Here is a 16,743-nt window from a genome sequence, read left to right as displayed (position 1 = left end):
CAACCTCGCTTGAGGTTGCGCATGCACTTGACGCACCTTGTCCTGAGCCTATCCCGTGGCTCCTGTGGGCGGGTGAACCTATAGCAGCCAATCAGCAGGTGCCCCGTAGTACTCTGCCCTATAAAAGCAACTACACTCCTGCGCCCCTCGCCATCAACTTTCCTGTTAACCAAGAGGCTCTCCAATAAAGTGTGATCAAGAAGGATCTTCGTCTGGTGGTCGTTCTCCTGCAGGACAGGGGGCTCGCCCCATCTATCTATCTCTTTCTCTCAAATAAACAAATAAAAACATTTTTAAAAGCCAGGTGTGGTGGTGCACTCTTAATTCCAGTGCTTGGAGAGTCAGAGACAGGTGGATCGCTGCAGCTCAGGGGTCAATCAGTCCATAAGACTAACCTAGTTAGGCAAGTTCTAGGCCAATGAGAGACCCGGTCAAAAAAAAAAAAAAAAGGTGGACAGAGTTCCTGAGGAATGAGGTTGTTCTGTGGCCTCCAAATGCACATGTGCACACGCGCATGCCCACCCATTCGTACACATGCATGGGCCTGCATATGCACACACACACACACACACACACACACACACACACAGGATCCAAAGCTGAAGAGATGGCTCAGTAGTTACAGGCACTTGCTTACAAAGCCCGATGGCTCAGGTTCAAGTCCCTAGGATCATGTAAAGCCAGAGACACAAAGTGGTGAATGCATCTGGAGTTCATTTACAGCAGCAAGAGGCCCTGGAGCACCTCTCTCTCTCTCTCTCTCTCTCTCTCTCTCTCCTGGCAAATAAATAATATACATACATTTTTTAAGAGGATCTAAGTCCTAGATGATGTGTGCCTAGTATTCCTTATTTTATTCCTTAAACTGCAAATTTAAGTTTTCTGTAAGTATGTATGCTATTCATCATAAAAACATCTTATCCACAGTGTGCGGATGGGCGCAGTGGTGTGGAACGGGAGCGGTACCGGGGGAGGCCAACGACGCAGCGCACTCCACCCTGACCCCAGCTGAAACCACAGAGGAACTGGGGAAATCAGCAAGAGTGCCACTGTCTTGGTGAACCTGATATCAGCACCAGGGTGAAGGAGATAGACACAGAGAACACTCAACACCTACAAACCAGAGATCCATAGGCTCCTAAGAGCCCATCACTGAAGTAGACTTAAAATGCACCCAACGTGGCTCAGGGAATTTCACAGAAGACGGGGGCAGAAAGATTGTTAGAGCCACAAGTTGGGACATTATGCACAGAGACGTTGCCTCTCCCCATAACTCCCTCATGCGGCCCCCACAATGCACAACCCACATTCCCCATGGGGTTGACTTGCATTCCCCAACAAGGAGGGACCCTTCCGAAAAGTGGCAGAGATGAGAGAAAGGATGGTACCAAAATGGGTTGTTTACATACTGTTGCAGTCTGGTTCGCATTGCTGGTAGAAATCACCCAACCAAGAGCAGCTTCTGGGAAAAAGAGACTTATTTTGGCTTACAGGCTCGAGGGGAAGCTCCACGATGGCAGGGGAAAACAATGGCATGAGCAGAGGGTGGACATCACCCCCTGGCAAACATAAGATGGACCACAGCAACAGGAGGGTGTGCCAAACACTGGCATGGGGAAACTGGCTATAAATCCCATAAGCCCGCCCCCAACAATACACTCCCTCCAGGAGGTGTTAATTCCCAAATATCCATCAGCTGGGAACCTAGTATTCAGAACACCTAAGTTTATGGGGGACACCTGAATCAAACCACCACATTCCGCCCCTGGCCCCCATAAACTGATATCCATACATGATGTAAAATACAATGCATTCAGTCTGATTTTAAAAGTCCCCATAGTTTTTATCAATCCCAATGATGTTCATACATCCCCATAGTTCAAGATCTTTTAACTGAGTCATAATACCAAAATATAAGCTCAAAAAACCCAGAATGGCACAGAATAAATATTCACACTGCAATAGATGGCATTGAGCATAGTAAAGAAACATTCAACCAATACAAGATTTAAAACAACCAGGGCTAATATCAAACTCTGTAGCTTCTAGTCCAGCAACTCAAACCAGTGACAAATCTTCAAGTCCGATAATTCTAACCAGCAACAAGTCTCTGGCATTCCAATTCCGCCCCTCCAGCTAGGCTACTCACAGTCCTGGGAAACTTCATCAGGGCCAGCAGCTCCTCGGCAGCCATCTCATGGTCCCGGCATCTCCACTGGGTCTCCACTGCAAGCCACGGTTCATCTTCATGGCCCCATGGGGTCTCTATGCAGGCAACCAGCAAACATGCTTCACACTGCCCATGGCCATTTCCAAAACACAAGACCGTGTTGCAAACTCAGTGACCCTCTTTCCAGCATTTCTTATACTCCACGATACCAGGTAGGGTGCCAATTTGTTAATCCAGGGGGGGAATAAAGCAGACTTTGAAGAACAGGACACTCCTTGAGCATTCAGGCCCCTTCTAAAGAGTCGACATTCTTCTTGTTGCCCCAGCGCAGGTCAGCTAGCCCAGTCTCAAAGGTTGTAATCTCTCAGTTGCAGCTGAACGGGCAGCAGTTCACCCAAAGATTTTTCTTTCTGTGCCATATCCCTCTGCACACACCAGTTCATTTCTACGCAAAGCAACCCTGCACAACTTCTCATGACATGGGCACAAGAGCAAGCTTCTCACACAAACTGCTAGCCCAGTCCAAGCAAAGCTCTTTCTCACCCTCATAAGCCAAACCTCACAGTCCATAGTTCTTACTGCCTTCAGGTCTTTCAGCTCTGACCAGGATAGACCATCAAGCTGTACTTACAGCACTGCAAAGCATCTCTTAGGCCAAGGTTTTAAATCCTCCGACATTCCTCTTGAAAATCAGCTCCAAAAGGCCAAAGCCACACAGTCAGGTGTCTAGCAGCAACCCCACTTCTGGTACCACTTTACTGTTGCAGTCCGGTTCGCATTGCTGGTAGAAATCACCCAACAAAGAGCAGCTTCTGGGAAAAAGAGATTTATTTTGGCTTACAGGCTCGAGGGGAAGCTCCACGATGGCAGGGGAAAACAATGGCATGAGCAGAGGGTGGACATCACCCCCTGGCAAACATAAGATGGACCACAGCAACAGGAGGGTGTGCCAAACACTGGCATGGGGAAACTGGCTATAAATCCCATAAGCCCACCCCCAACAATACACTCCCTCCAGGAGGTGTTAATTCCCAAATATCCATCAGCTGGGAACCTAATATTCAGAACACCTAAGTTTATGGGGGACACCTGAATCAAACCACCACACATACTAAGTATGTCAGTAGCTAATAAAAATAAATTTTTTTAAAAGACACACAGGCTCCCAACTGTCACTTTATGGACACAGCAGCACAATAGTAGGAGAAAATGTTTGGGGTTCTGGGGCACCAATAGACACCCCCACTGAACACGTCAGAGGAGATGACTTAGAAATATTTCTGCTCCTTTTGCTCTTGTGCAAGGTGTTTGGAAGAAGTTCTTTTGTCCCTCCATCTTTGGTCCTTCCTTTCCAGAGCATCTTTCTTAGCCTGTGACAATGCACAGAGCCTGTGAAATCATTTTCTTATCATGTTTAGAAATTCATCCCTATAGTCCTTCAAGAGTCTATAAAAAAAGGGGGGCTGGAGAGATGGCTTAGCGGTTAAGTGCTTGCCTGTGAAGCCTAAGGACCCCAGTTTGAGGCTCGATTCCCCAGAACCCATGTTAGCCAGATTCACACGTCTGGAGTTCATTTGCACTGGCTGGAGGCCCTGGCGCTCCCATTCTCTCTCTCTCTCTCTCTCTCTCTCTCTCTCTCTCTCTCTCTCTCTCTCTCAAATAAATAAATAAAAATGTTTAAAAAAAAAGAGTCTACATGGGCTGGAGAGATGGCTTAGTGGTTAAGCGCTTGCCTGTGAAGCCTAAGGACCCCGGTTCGAGGCTCGGTTCCCCAGGTCCCACGTTAGCCAGATGCACAAGGGGGTGCACGCGTCTGGAGTTCGTTTGCAGAGGCTGGAAGCCCTGGCGCGCCCATTCTCTCTCTCTCCCTCTATCTGTCTTTCTCTCTGTGTCTGTCACTCTCGAATAAATAAATAAAAAATTTTTTTAAAAAAGAATCTACAAAAAAAGATACAGCTAACCAGAAGTTTGTCACTAGCTCATTGACTGTGTCTTTTATGTGACTAGCGTGACAGTCGTGCTTTGGAATGTTTAGGAGAAGAAAAGGACATCTAACTAAAGTGGGGAAGGAGGTCAGAAGTTGATGAAGATTTGAGTCCAAGCCTGTGTCTCCTATAATTGTACAAAAACACACAGGGCAGAACCAACTTAAATAAATGAACTCTCACGAATTCTGTATGATTTCAAGTTTATAACAGGAAAAAAAAATTCAGAGGTTAGAGGGTCTAATCAGAATTCTCATTATCTCTCATCCTCAGGATGTCTTTGGATAGATAAAACCCTGGTCACTTGGCCCTACATTGTGCTTTTGTTGAGTATATCATGTTCCATTTTAAAATTGTGTCTAATGAGGTTCCAAGCAATAAAGTAGCTAGTGAAAAAAAAATCTATATCTTATCCAAGCAAGAAATGGTGGTGCACACCTTTAATCCCAGTGCTCAGGAGACAGAGGTAGGAGGATTGCTGGCCTCTAACTCACAATCTTCCTGCCTCAGCCTCCTGAGCACTGGGATAACAGGTGTGTGTCTCAAGCCTCACTGATGATATTTTAATACACACATAGATGGACACGTGGGTAGGACTTATCAAAGTGCTGTTTTTGGCATACATATGTGTGCCTGCTGTCTGTGTGTACGTAGGCTTGTATGGGTTTGGTGTACATGTGTGTGCATGTATGTAGATGCCAGAGATCAATATTATATGTCTTCTTCAGTCACTCTCCACCTTCATTTTTTTCTTTTGTCTTTTTGTCTTTTTTTTTTTTTTTTTTTTTTTTTTTGGTTTTTCAAGGTAGAGTCTCACTCTGGAATTCACTATGTAGTCTCAGGGTGGCCTCGAACTCACAGGTGATCCTCCTACCTCAGCCTCCTGAGTGCTGGGATAAAAGGCATGCACCATCACGCCCAGCTACTTATCTTTTTTTTTTTTTTTTTTGACAGAGTTTCTCACTGAACCTATAATTTAGCAATTCAGCCAGATTAATTAGCTAGTAAGCCCTAGGGATCCAACTGTCTCTGCCCCTGCCCCAGTGTTAGGATTACAGATGCATGCCACCGCACTCAGTAATTTTTTTTTTTTTTTTGCTTGTGTATTTGCAAGAGTATGTTTGTGTAATGTGCTATGTGTGAGAGAGAGAGAGATCTGCACGTGTACGTGCCCTTGCAGCAGCCCATTTTCTCCCGTGAGCGTCATTCATCTGTGGCGCCTGGAGTACAACGTAGGGCGCTCCTCTCCTTCACTCTTCTGCCTGGGCATTTAAAAAAAATTTTTTTTGAGGGCTGGAGAGATGGCTTAGCGGTTAAGCACTTGCCTGTGAAGCCCAAGAACCCCGGTTCGAGGCTTGATTCCCCAGGACCCACATTAGCCAGATGCACAAGGGGGCGCACACGTCTGGAGTTTGTTTGCAGTGGCTGGAAGCCCTGGCACACTCATCCTCTGTCTCTTTCTCTCCCTCTCTCTCTGTCACTCTCAAATAAATAAATAAAAATGAACAAAAAAATTTAAAAAATTTTTTTGATATTTATTTATTTAAGAGACAGAAAGAGAGAGAGAGAGGCAGGTAGAGAGAGAATGAGTGGGCCAGGGCCTCTAGCCTCTGCAAACGAACTTCAGATGCATACGCCATCTTGTGCATCTGGCTTTACGTGAGTCCTGGGAATCGAACCTGGGTCCATAAGCTTCTCAGGCAAGTGCTAGGCCATCTCCCAGCCCCCACCTGGTCTTTTGAGCTGGAGTCTCCTTTTACACATTCTGGAGCTTGTGGGCCTCCAGAGTTTCTCGGCTCTCTGTTCGCCTGTGAGGCTGAGGCTCCAGGAGCAGATGGCTACAACCAGCGACCTAACACAGGATCTGGAGATGGGAGCTGTGAGTTTCAGGTGGCCCCAGGCCTCCGTGCCCGTGCAGGAAACACACCTAACATGCTGAACCGTCTGCCCAGCCCCACACCTGACATTGTTATGTGGGTTCATCTGAACTCAGGACCTCATGTTTGTGCAACAAACACTGTGCCCATTGGGCCTTCCTGTGCTATTTATAAATGCCAAAGCATAAATACAACCAACGTGAGCATCTATCAGAAAGTGGTTAGGAAAATCATAAAAGTGCATTCACACTATGGAATGTGTCGAATACACTGGTTTAGAAACAAGTTTTAAAATAGCATGCAGCTGGGCATAGTGACTCATGCCTACAATCCCACCACTCTGGAGGTTGAGGCAGGAGGATCACCTTGTATTAGAGGCCAGCCTAGGCTACATAGTAAGTTCCAGGTCAGCCACAGAGTGAGCTATAACCTCAAAAAGAAAAATTTAGCCAGGTGTGGTGGGGCATGCTTTTGATCCCAGCACTTGGAAGACTGAAGCAGGAGGATTGCTATGAGTTCACGGCCACACTGAGACCACAGAGTAAATTCCAGGTCAGCCTGGGCACACCCATTCTTTCTTACTCTCTTTCTCTCTGTCTCAAATACATAAAGATAAATTTTTAAATATAGATTTTATTAAAAATATATATATATATAGATTTTATTTATTTGAGAGAGGTAAATAAAGAAGGAGAGAATGGGTGTACCAGGACCTTCCACCACTGCAAATGAACTCCAGATGCATGTGTCCCCTTACGCATCTGGGCTTTCCTGGATCCTGGAGAATCAAACCAGGATCCTTTGGCTTTGCAGGCAAATGCCTTAACTGCTAAGTCATCTCTCCAGCCCTTAAATAAAGATAAACTTTAAGAAAAAGAATGGGACTAATACCTACAGGTTTCATTTTTTACTATTTTCTTTTTTAAAAAGAATATTTATTTAGCTATTTAAGAGAGAATGGGCATGCCAAGTCCTCTTTCCACTGCAAACAAATTCTAAACACACGTGCCACTTTGTGCATTTGGCTTTACGTAGGTACTGGGGAATCAAATCCAGGCCAATATAATGCTATAATACTAATGGTCAGGAAAATGGTACATGTCTATAATCCTAGACTGAGACAGGAGGATTGCAGTGAGTTTGAGGACAGCTGGCCTGGACTACATAAGACCCAGCCAGAGAAAGGAAGGGAGAGGGAGAGAGAGAGAGAATGTCTAAGAGACTGCACAGCAGGTTGTCAGTAGGAATCACTGCAGGAGAGAGGAACTGAAAGGCAGTAGTATTCCTCATTAGTTTATACAGTTGGACATTTATTTAATTGGGACTGGATTTTTCCAAACACGAAGATACAGAGGCTCAGTTGGATGTGGCCTGCCAGGTTGGTGTGAGAGAAAGGCTCCCTTCAGATGAAGAGGCTGGCCTCGTGGACACAGTTATTACTGTCTGTTCTCTCACTGAACAATTGTTAGCCTTTCTTTCTTTTTACTTCATTTCTCTTTCTTTTTATTTTTATTATTTATTTACTTATTTGAGAGAGAGAAAGAGGCAAAGAGAGAAAGAATGGGTGCTCCAGCCACTGCCAATGAACTCCAGACACATGTGCCACCTGGCTTACAAGGGTACTGGGAAATCAAACCTGGGTCCTTTGGCTTTGCAGGCAAGCACCTTAAGTGTTAAGCCATCTCTCCAACCCTCATTTTCTTTTTTATTTATTTGAAAAAGAGAGAGTATGGGCACATTGAAACCTCTTGCCACTACAAACAAACTCCAAATGCATTGCCACTTTGTGTATCTAACTTTACATAGGTACTGAAGAGCTGTACCTCGGGGGCCATCAGGCTTATGAGCAAGAACCTTTAACCACTGAGCCATCCCTCTAGTCTCTTTTCACCTCATTTCTTAGTAAAGTTGAAAAACATCACCTTTATCTCCAATAAGTTAGGCAACAAAGGGACATGTTTCCATTGAACCAAGAACTGGGCAGCATTGCAGTCCATGTAGCAGCACTTGTAAAAGTCCCCCACATTTGGGGTTAGAGCACTCGCTGAACAAGCATGCAGATCTGAGCTTTATTCTCAGCACCCATGAAAAAAGTTGAGTGTGGCCGGGCGTGGTGGCGCACAGCCTTAATCCCAGCACTCGGGAGGCAGAAGTAGGAGGATCACTGTGAGTTCGAGGCCACCCTGAGACTCCATAGTGAATTCCAGGTCAGCCTGGGCTAGAGTGAGACCCTATCTCGAAAAAAAAAAAAAAAAGTTAGCCAGGCATGGTGGCGCACGCCTTTTATCCCAGCACTCAGGAGGCAGAGGTAGGAGGATCGCTGTGAGTTCGAGGCCACCCTGGGACTCCATAGTGAATTCCAGGTCAGTCTGAGCTCCAGTGAAACCCTACCTAAAAAAAAAAAAAAAAAAGGTGAGTGTGGGGCTGGAGAGATGGTTTAGCAGTTAAGATGCTTGCCTGCAAAGCCAAAAGACCCAAGTTCAACCCCCCAGTACCCACATAAAGCCAGATACACAAAGTGGCCCGTGGGCCTGAAGCTGGTTTGCAGTGGCTAGAGGCCTTGATGCACTCATTCTCTTTCTCTATCTGCCTCGTTCTTTCTCTCAAATAAATTTTTAAAAATGGAGTGTGTTCACACACACCTGTAACCCTAGTTTTGTGGGGAGTGGAGATAGGAGGATTGCTGCGGGGGGAGGCGGTCCCTGGTCAGCCACTCAAGCCCAAACTGGCTGCTCGGGGATCACTGCGAGACGCTGTCTCGAAGACACAGTCAGTGTGCATCAGCAAGGCGGCAGGATGCCGGATGCCCTCCTCTGGCCTGTGCATGCTTGCTTGCACACCAGGAGCCCATCTGTGCACACACGCCTCACCCGCCCACCACTCCACATGTACTGCACACAGGCATAAAGCAAGTCATCCACATCTAAAGGGGGCTTCCTGCTTCAAAGGTCGATTTATAGGTCAAGTCCCGGCCCCAACCCAAGACTCTTCCCCCAGCCACCTTGGAGCTGGGCACATGCCACCTTTCCAGAGAAGCTGAAGCCGGATACAGCGCCGATTTCTCAACAGGGCCTTGCAAAGTGTGATGTCAGTCAGGTTCCTCTGACCATAAGCAGTGGGGACAGCTTCCCCTCCGGGCTGGCTGTGTGCCAAGCTAACCCAGCAGTAGGTTGAGCCTTGGTCCCTCTCAGGTGCTCTGCCCCATGTTTAGCCTCTCTTCCTCTCTGCTCCCCAGTGCCCTGTCACCCCCCCCCCATTATTTTCATGTGTATTTGTGCGCATGTATGCATGTGTGTATTCGTATATGTGGGTATACATGTGGATGTGTGTGAGGACAACCTCAGCGGTCCACCTTTTTTTGTTTTGCACGTGTGTGTGCATGTTCATGTGTGTGCGCTTGTCTGATTGTGGAGGCCAGCGGCCCATGTCAGACGTCCTTCCTCAATTGCTCTTCCACCTTTTTTTTTCCAGTTCTTTTTGAGGCAGTGTTTTACCCTACCCCAGGCTGACCTGGAATTCACTCTATAACCCATATAACTCATGAAGATTGTTCTACCTCAACCTCCCAAGTACTAGGATTATAGGCGCAAGCCACCATACATGTCCACCTTATTTTTTTGAGATAGGGGCAGGGTCTCTTGCTGAACCCAGGAGTAACCAACTCAGCTAGACTAATTAGCTAGTAAGGCCCAGGGATTCTCTTGTTTCTGCTTCTCCAGCCCTGGGGTTAGAGATGCATGGGCCCATGCCCAGCTTTTTACATGGGTTCTAAGAACCGAGACTCTGATTTTCATGCTTGTGCAGCAAGCACTTAACCAAACCATCTTCCCAGCCCTGTCCACCTGTTTCTAATTTTTTTTTTTTTTTTTTTTTTTTTTTTGAGGTAAGGTCTTGTTCGAGCCAATGCTGATCTGGAATTTACTATGTAGTCTCAGGTTGGCCTTGAACTCACAGCCTACCTCTGCCTCCAGAGTTCTGGGACTGAAGGAGTGAGCCACCACGCTCGACTTCATACGCCACACTACTTTTTGCATCTAGATTTACGAGGATACTAAGGGATCGAACCCAGGCCAATAGGCTTTGCAAACAAATGCTTTTAACCACTGAGCAATCTCCCCAGCCCCCTCATCTTTTCCCTAAATTCTAGCTTCCTTCTCCTGCACTGTAGCCACCTCAAGGACAATTCCACAGGGCTTCACAAATGAAAATCTAGACGGGGCCCAGGGAAGTACAAATGACCAGCAAATATAGAAAGGAGGTTGACCTCAGGGAGAACTTGGGAAATGATAATAAAATAAAATAATTGGAAATGTTTCAAAACATTTTTACTTATTTAGAGCTAGAAAGATGGCTTAGTGGTTAAGGCACTTGCCTGCAAAGCCTAAGGACTCAGGTTCAATTCCTCAGGACTCACGTAGGCCAGATGCACAAGGTGACACATGCATCTGGAGTTCTTTTGCAGTGGCTGGAGGCCCTGGTGCACTCATTCTCTCTCTCTCAATGTCTCTCTCCCCCCCCCCCCAGTAAATAAACAAAATATTTTTAAAATAAGTTTATTTATTTACTGGAGAGAGAGTATGGGTACATCAAGGCCTCTTGCCACAGAAAACAAACTCCACATATATGCCCGACTCCACATCTGGCTTTATGTGGGTGCTGGAAAATCAAACCTGGCCAGAAGACTTTGCAAAGAAGCACCTTTAACCACTGAGCCATCTCCCTAGAAATGTTTTTTAAAGGAAAGGCCAGTGTGGTGGCACATGCCGTAATCCCAGACCTGGGGAGGATCAGAAGTTCAAGGCCATCCTAGGCTACATATTGAATTTGAGTCTCAAAAATTATAATAAAAGGGCTAGAGAGATGGTTTAGCAGTTAAGGCACTTGCCTGTGAAGCCAAATGACCTCAGTTGGATTCCCCAGGACCACGTAAGCCAGATGCACAAGGTGACACATGCATCTGGAGTTCTTTTGCAGTGGCTGGAGGCCCTGGTGCACCCATTCTCTCTCTCAATCTCTCTCTCTTTCCCCGCCCCTTTTCCTCTCTCAAATAAATAAATAAAAATTAAATATTTTTAAAATGTAAATAAAAAAGGTAGATAACCGTGCTTGGTGGTATTCCCCTGAGATTCCAGCATTTGGGAGGATGAGTCGAGAGGGTCTCAAGCTCCATGCCAGCCTGGTCTATACAGTGAGATGCTGTCTCAAAAGAAAGGGAGAGAAGAAATGCTACAGTTAAATCTCTTTTCAATCAACTGTAAAATGGCAGTTTACATTCATATATAGTTGTTATTGCTGCTGTCTTTGAGGTAAGGTCTCACTCTGGCCCAGGCTGACCTGGGATTCACTCTGTAGTCTTAGGCTGGTCTGAAACTCACAGCCCTCCTCCTGCCTCCGCCTCCTGAGTGCTGGGATGACGGTGTGTGCCACCACACCCTTTTTAAATTAATTAGTTAATTAATAAATTTGCAAATGGGTGAACCAGGGCATCTAGCCACTACAAATAAACTCCAGATGGATGTGTCACTATGTGTAAATGGATGTATGTGGTTTCTGGGGATCTGAACCCTGGGCTGACAGGCTTTGCAAGCAAGAGCTTTTAACTGCTGAGCCATCTCCCCAGCCATAGAGTTCAGATTTTGAAGAATGCTAGGATTGGTGTTTTTTTTTTTCTTTTTTAGTAACATTTGAGTATTGCAATATGGGACACTAGTATTTTAGCTGTTGGCTACGGCTATGATTAGATGACTGGTCAAAGCCAGGGAGATGCCCACCATGGGGAGGAACTCGTGTCTAGGATGGGGTTGGGATTAGGACTGGAGAAATTTAAAGAGAAGTAGGATTCAGAAATGGGAGATGGTCAGGAGAGGAATGGGGGTGCATATAAGGGTAAGGCAGGAGACAACGAACAAAACTTAATTATGTTCTGCACAATGCTTACTTATTTTAAACCAACTAAAATTTGTTTTAGGGCTGGAGAGATGGCTTAGCAGTTACAGCATTTGCCTGCAAAGCCAAAGGATCCCAGTTCGATTCTCCAGGACCCACGTAAGCCAGAAGCACAAGGAGGCGCATGCTTCTGAAGTTCGTTTGCAGTGGCTAGAGGCCTTGGAGTGCCCATTCTCTCTCTCTCAAATAAATAAATAAAATATATTTTTAAAATTTTTCTTTGATTGGTTCTAACCTCCAATAATAATGTAAAAATTACCACTTCCCTTTAGAGTAGTTGCCCCTTGATCAACCATCTCTGTCACTATCCCTTGGACTTCTGCTCAGGAGCCTATTCTTGAACATTCCAGCAAAAAATGCTCCCTGATAATCCAGGTCTTGTGCCAGGGAGTTTGATTATAGTGGCTGTAGGCTCTGGTGTACCAATCTCTCTCTCTCTCGCTCGCTCATTCTCACTCTTGCTCTCTCTCTCATGAAATAAATAAATAAGTAAATGATATTTGTAACTTTCCATTTTCTAATTTTTTTTGTTTTGGGGGGATAAGGTCTCAGTCTAGCCAGGATGATCTGGAATTCACTATGTAGTCATTATTAAGAAAGCCTCAAACCCACAGGGATCCTCCTACCTCAGCCTCCCAAATGATGGAATTTTCTAGACTTTTGTTACTAGTATACAGCAATATAATTGCATTATGTATAATGACTTTGTGATCTGTGGTCTTAATAAATCCACTTGTTAGTTCTAGTAGACTTTTTTAAAGATTATTTTTGGATTTTATGTGTATACAATCATGTCATCTGAGAATAACGATAGTATTTTCAGACAAAGTTTTGCTATGTTCCCCAGGCTGGCTTTGAACTCTTCACCCTCTTGCTTCCTAAATCCTACAAGAACAGGCATGAGTCACCACATTAGCTCTGCCTTGCTCATGGTCTTAAAGCATTAAATCTTTAGTCAATATTTTGCTAACTACAGATACTTCAGAGACCTTTTACAGGTTGAGAAAGTTGTTTTCTATTTCTAGCTTGCTGAGCATTAAAAATTTTAAATCACGAGTGGGTGTTAACTCTTCCTTTCTTTTACAGGAAGAGCCAAACGGCCTGATTTTTGCTGCTTGCAGGCAATTCTGCAGCTCCAAACTTTCTGATTTAGAGGGAAAAAAATCATTTAACTTCCCTCTATGTCTTTGTACACTGTAGTTAAAAATAAAGCTCAGTTAATTGCGCAGGGGATTAAAATAAATGAGTACGGATCTACATGCATGTACATTTGGCATTTAGAAGAATGCATAGAATACCACAGGTTCCATTAAATACCAGCTGTCATCATTCTTTGGTCCTACGCTCTTCTTTTGTAAGATTATTGAATATATAGGAAATAAAGTTATTGAGACTTTGCATTTCCAAAACTGCCTCTACTCTACTTCACGGAGTTGGTATTTTGGCTGGGTATTGAAGCCTAGGTTGGGATTTATTTTCTTTCAGAATTCTGCAGTTTCTTCTGGCTTCCAGGGTTGCTATTGAGATTTTTTTTTTTTTCCCCAAGGTGGTAGGGTCTCACGCTAGTTCAGGCTGACCTGGAATTTACTATGTAGTCTCAGGGTGGCCTCAAACTCATGGTGATCCTCCTACCTCTGCCTCCCAAGAGCTGGGATGAAAGGCTATGCCACCACACCCAGCTAAACATTTGATTAATTGATTGATTGATTGATTGATTTGAGACAGAGAAAAAGACAGATAGAGAGAAAGAGAGAATGGGCACGCCAGGGCCTCCAGCCAACTGCAAATGACCTCCAGATGTGTGCACCCCCTTGTGCATCTGGCTTACATAGGTCCTGGGGAATCAAACCGTGTTCCTTAGGCTTCACAGGCAAATGCCTTAACCACTAAACCATTTCCCCAGCTCTGCCATTGAGATTTGTGATGCTATTCTAATTCGTGATTCTTGGTATAAGGCTAGACGTGTGTGTGTGTGTGTGTGTGTGTGTGTGTGTGTGTGTGTGTGTGTGATGTGTGGTATACATGCACATGCACACACTCCATGGACACAGGCACAGACAGAGGACAGCAGGTGCCACCCTCTAATCGTTCTCCCACTTGATTTCCCTGAGACACGGTCTCTCAGTAAACCTGGAGCTCCCTGTTTCGTTAGTCTCATTAAGGACCTAGAAGCTCCAGATATCCTCCTGTCTCTACTCTCCCTGCCCCAGTACTGGGGCATACCTGACCACGCCCAGATTTGAACTCGGGAACTCAGGCTTGCACAGCAAGTGCCCTTAGCTGCTAAAGCACCTTCCCAGCCCAAAGACTGGATTGTCTGTTGGGGATTTGGGGAACGTTCAGCATTGCATGATGATGTGCTTTGGTGAGAGAGCTCAAGTTGCACTGGACGCCACTAAGTCCTTTTAAATCTGAGAACAGACACTGTGAAATTTTCTGTTATTATTTCTTAGACATTTTGACTTATTTCCCCTATTCTCTTTTCTGAAAGTCCTTCTTAACTGGGGTATTCAATGTCCACATAACATTTGTATCATTTTCTGTTTATTTTTTAAACCAACATATTGTGGAGGGGGGTATTGGGTTTTTGTTTATTAGTTTGGTTGGTTGTTTTGGGTTTTTATTGTTTTTTTTAATTTTCAAATTTTCTTTATTAACAACTTCCATGATTATAAACAATATCCTGTGGTAATACCCTTCCTCCCCCCTCTTCCCCTTTGAAACTCCATTTGCGATCATATCCCCTCCCCCTCTCAATCAGTCTCTTTTATTTTGATGTCATGATCTTTCCCTCCTATTATGATGGTCTTGTGTAGGTAGTGTCAGGCACTGTGAAGTCATGGATATCCAGGCCATTTTGTGTCTGGGAGAGCGTGTTGTAAGGAGCACTACCCTTCCTTTGGCTCTTACAATCTTTCTACCACCTTTTCCGCAATGGACCCTGAGCCTTGGAAGGTGTGATGGAGATATTGCAGTACTGAGCACTCTGGTCACTTCTTTCCAGCACCATGATGCCTTCTGAGTCATCCCAAGGTCACTGACATCTGAAAAGAGAAGATTCTCTACCAAAAGTGAGAGTAGCATTAATATATGGGTATGAACATTAAGAGAAGTGCTTACTGGGCAGTTTGATAAGCATAGTATATACAGTTAGCTATACAGCAGCAGATGTTACATCCCTAGGGCTCATGACTACCCCTGTTGTAAGTTTTCAGTATCATGGATGTACTCCCTCCCATGGAGTGGACCTCCAGTCCAATTAGAGGGCAGTTGGTTTCCACCATGACAAACATGCCACTATTGCACCCGTTGGTTCATTTGGACTGGCTGGCCAAATATAAGGCTTGCAGTGTCCACTGTTGAGTATCTTTACTGGTGATTTCTCTTTCTCCCATTAAACTGCATGCAGAAAGGCTTTTTCCATCTTTCTGTCAGCTGGTCTACATGGAGGAGGTTATCAGTTCAGTTTCAGCAGGACTTCTCAGTGGGTTTGCAGCCCAAATATGTGAAGTCTTCAGTAATAGGGTCTTACCATCTATTCCCAGTGGGAAACCAAGGGCCTTGGTAATGGCCTATAATGTTTTGGGGTCATCAGGGACCCCCTGGCCAACAACTCACTGGAAGGTATCCCATTCCTATCACTGAAAATTTTCTAGCAACAATCTATGGCTCATAAGTGTTCCATTGTCCAAAAAAGTAGGATTCTATATGATTTATTTATATCCTCCTAGTTTTTGAGTAGCCCTCCCTCCACCTTTCCTTTACTCAATCTCTTCCCCTGACCTCACTTGGGCCTTTTCACCCCATTAATCTATTCTTCTACTTATATATATATAATACCATCCTATTAAGTAACCCCATCCCTTCCTTTTTCTTCCCTTTATATTTCTTTTCTAGCTTACTGGCCTCTGCTACTGAGTTTTCTTCCTATTCACACAGAAGTCCAATCATCTGTAGCTAAGATCCACATATGAGAGAGAACTTGAAACTCTTGGCTTTCTGGGCCTGGGTTACCTCACTTAGTATAATCCTTTCTTTTGTTTGTTTGTTTTTTGGTTTTTCAAGGTAGGGTCTCACTCTGGCCCAGGCTGACCTGAAATTAGCTATGTAGTCTCAAGGTGGCCTTGAACTCAAGGCGATCCTCCTACCTCTGCCAAGTGCTGGGATTAAAGGCATGCGCCACCACACCTGGCTCCATATTATAGTTTTTAATATGTTTGTAGACAGTTCTTTGGCTGTCTTTATAATCTATCTTTTCTTCCAGTCTAATAACTCAGTTATTTATCTAGTTTCTGACATATACTAAAAGAAATGCTGCCAGGCATGGTGGCACACACACCTTTAATCCAAGCACTCGGGAGGCAGAGGTAGGAGGATCGCCATGAGTTCAAGGCCACCCTGAGACACAGTGGTGCATGCATTTGGAGTTCGTTTGCAGTGGCTGGAGGCCAGGGCACACCCAATCTCTCTCTGTCTTTCATCTTTCTAACTCTCTCTGCTTGCAAATAAATAAAAAAATAATAATTAAAACAATTTCACTTTGTTTTACATTTAGTCTTAGATAGTTACTTTAAATTTTTTACTGTACATTATCATTTCAAGTTAGTTAGACTGTGTGTGTGTGTGTGTGTGTGTGTGTGTGTGTGTGTGTGCGCGCGCGCGCGTGCGCATGTGTGTTGAGGTATCGTTGCTTTCTATGTCTCCTCACTCTGCCATCATGACTGGAAATCAACACAATGTCAAATCAGAAAATAAAACTTCCCTT

This window comes from Jaculus jaculus, chromosome 4, assembly GCF_020740685.1.
Source record: "Jaculus jaculus isolate mJacJac1 chromosome 4, mJacJac1.mat.Y.cur, whole genome shotgun sequence".
Lineage (NCBI taxonomy): Eukaryota > Metazoa > Chordata > Mammalia > Rodentia > Dipodidae > Jaculus > Jaculus jaculus.
This window is presented reverse-complemented; position numbering follows the sequence as displayed.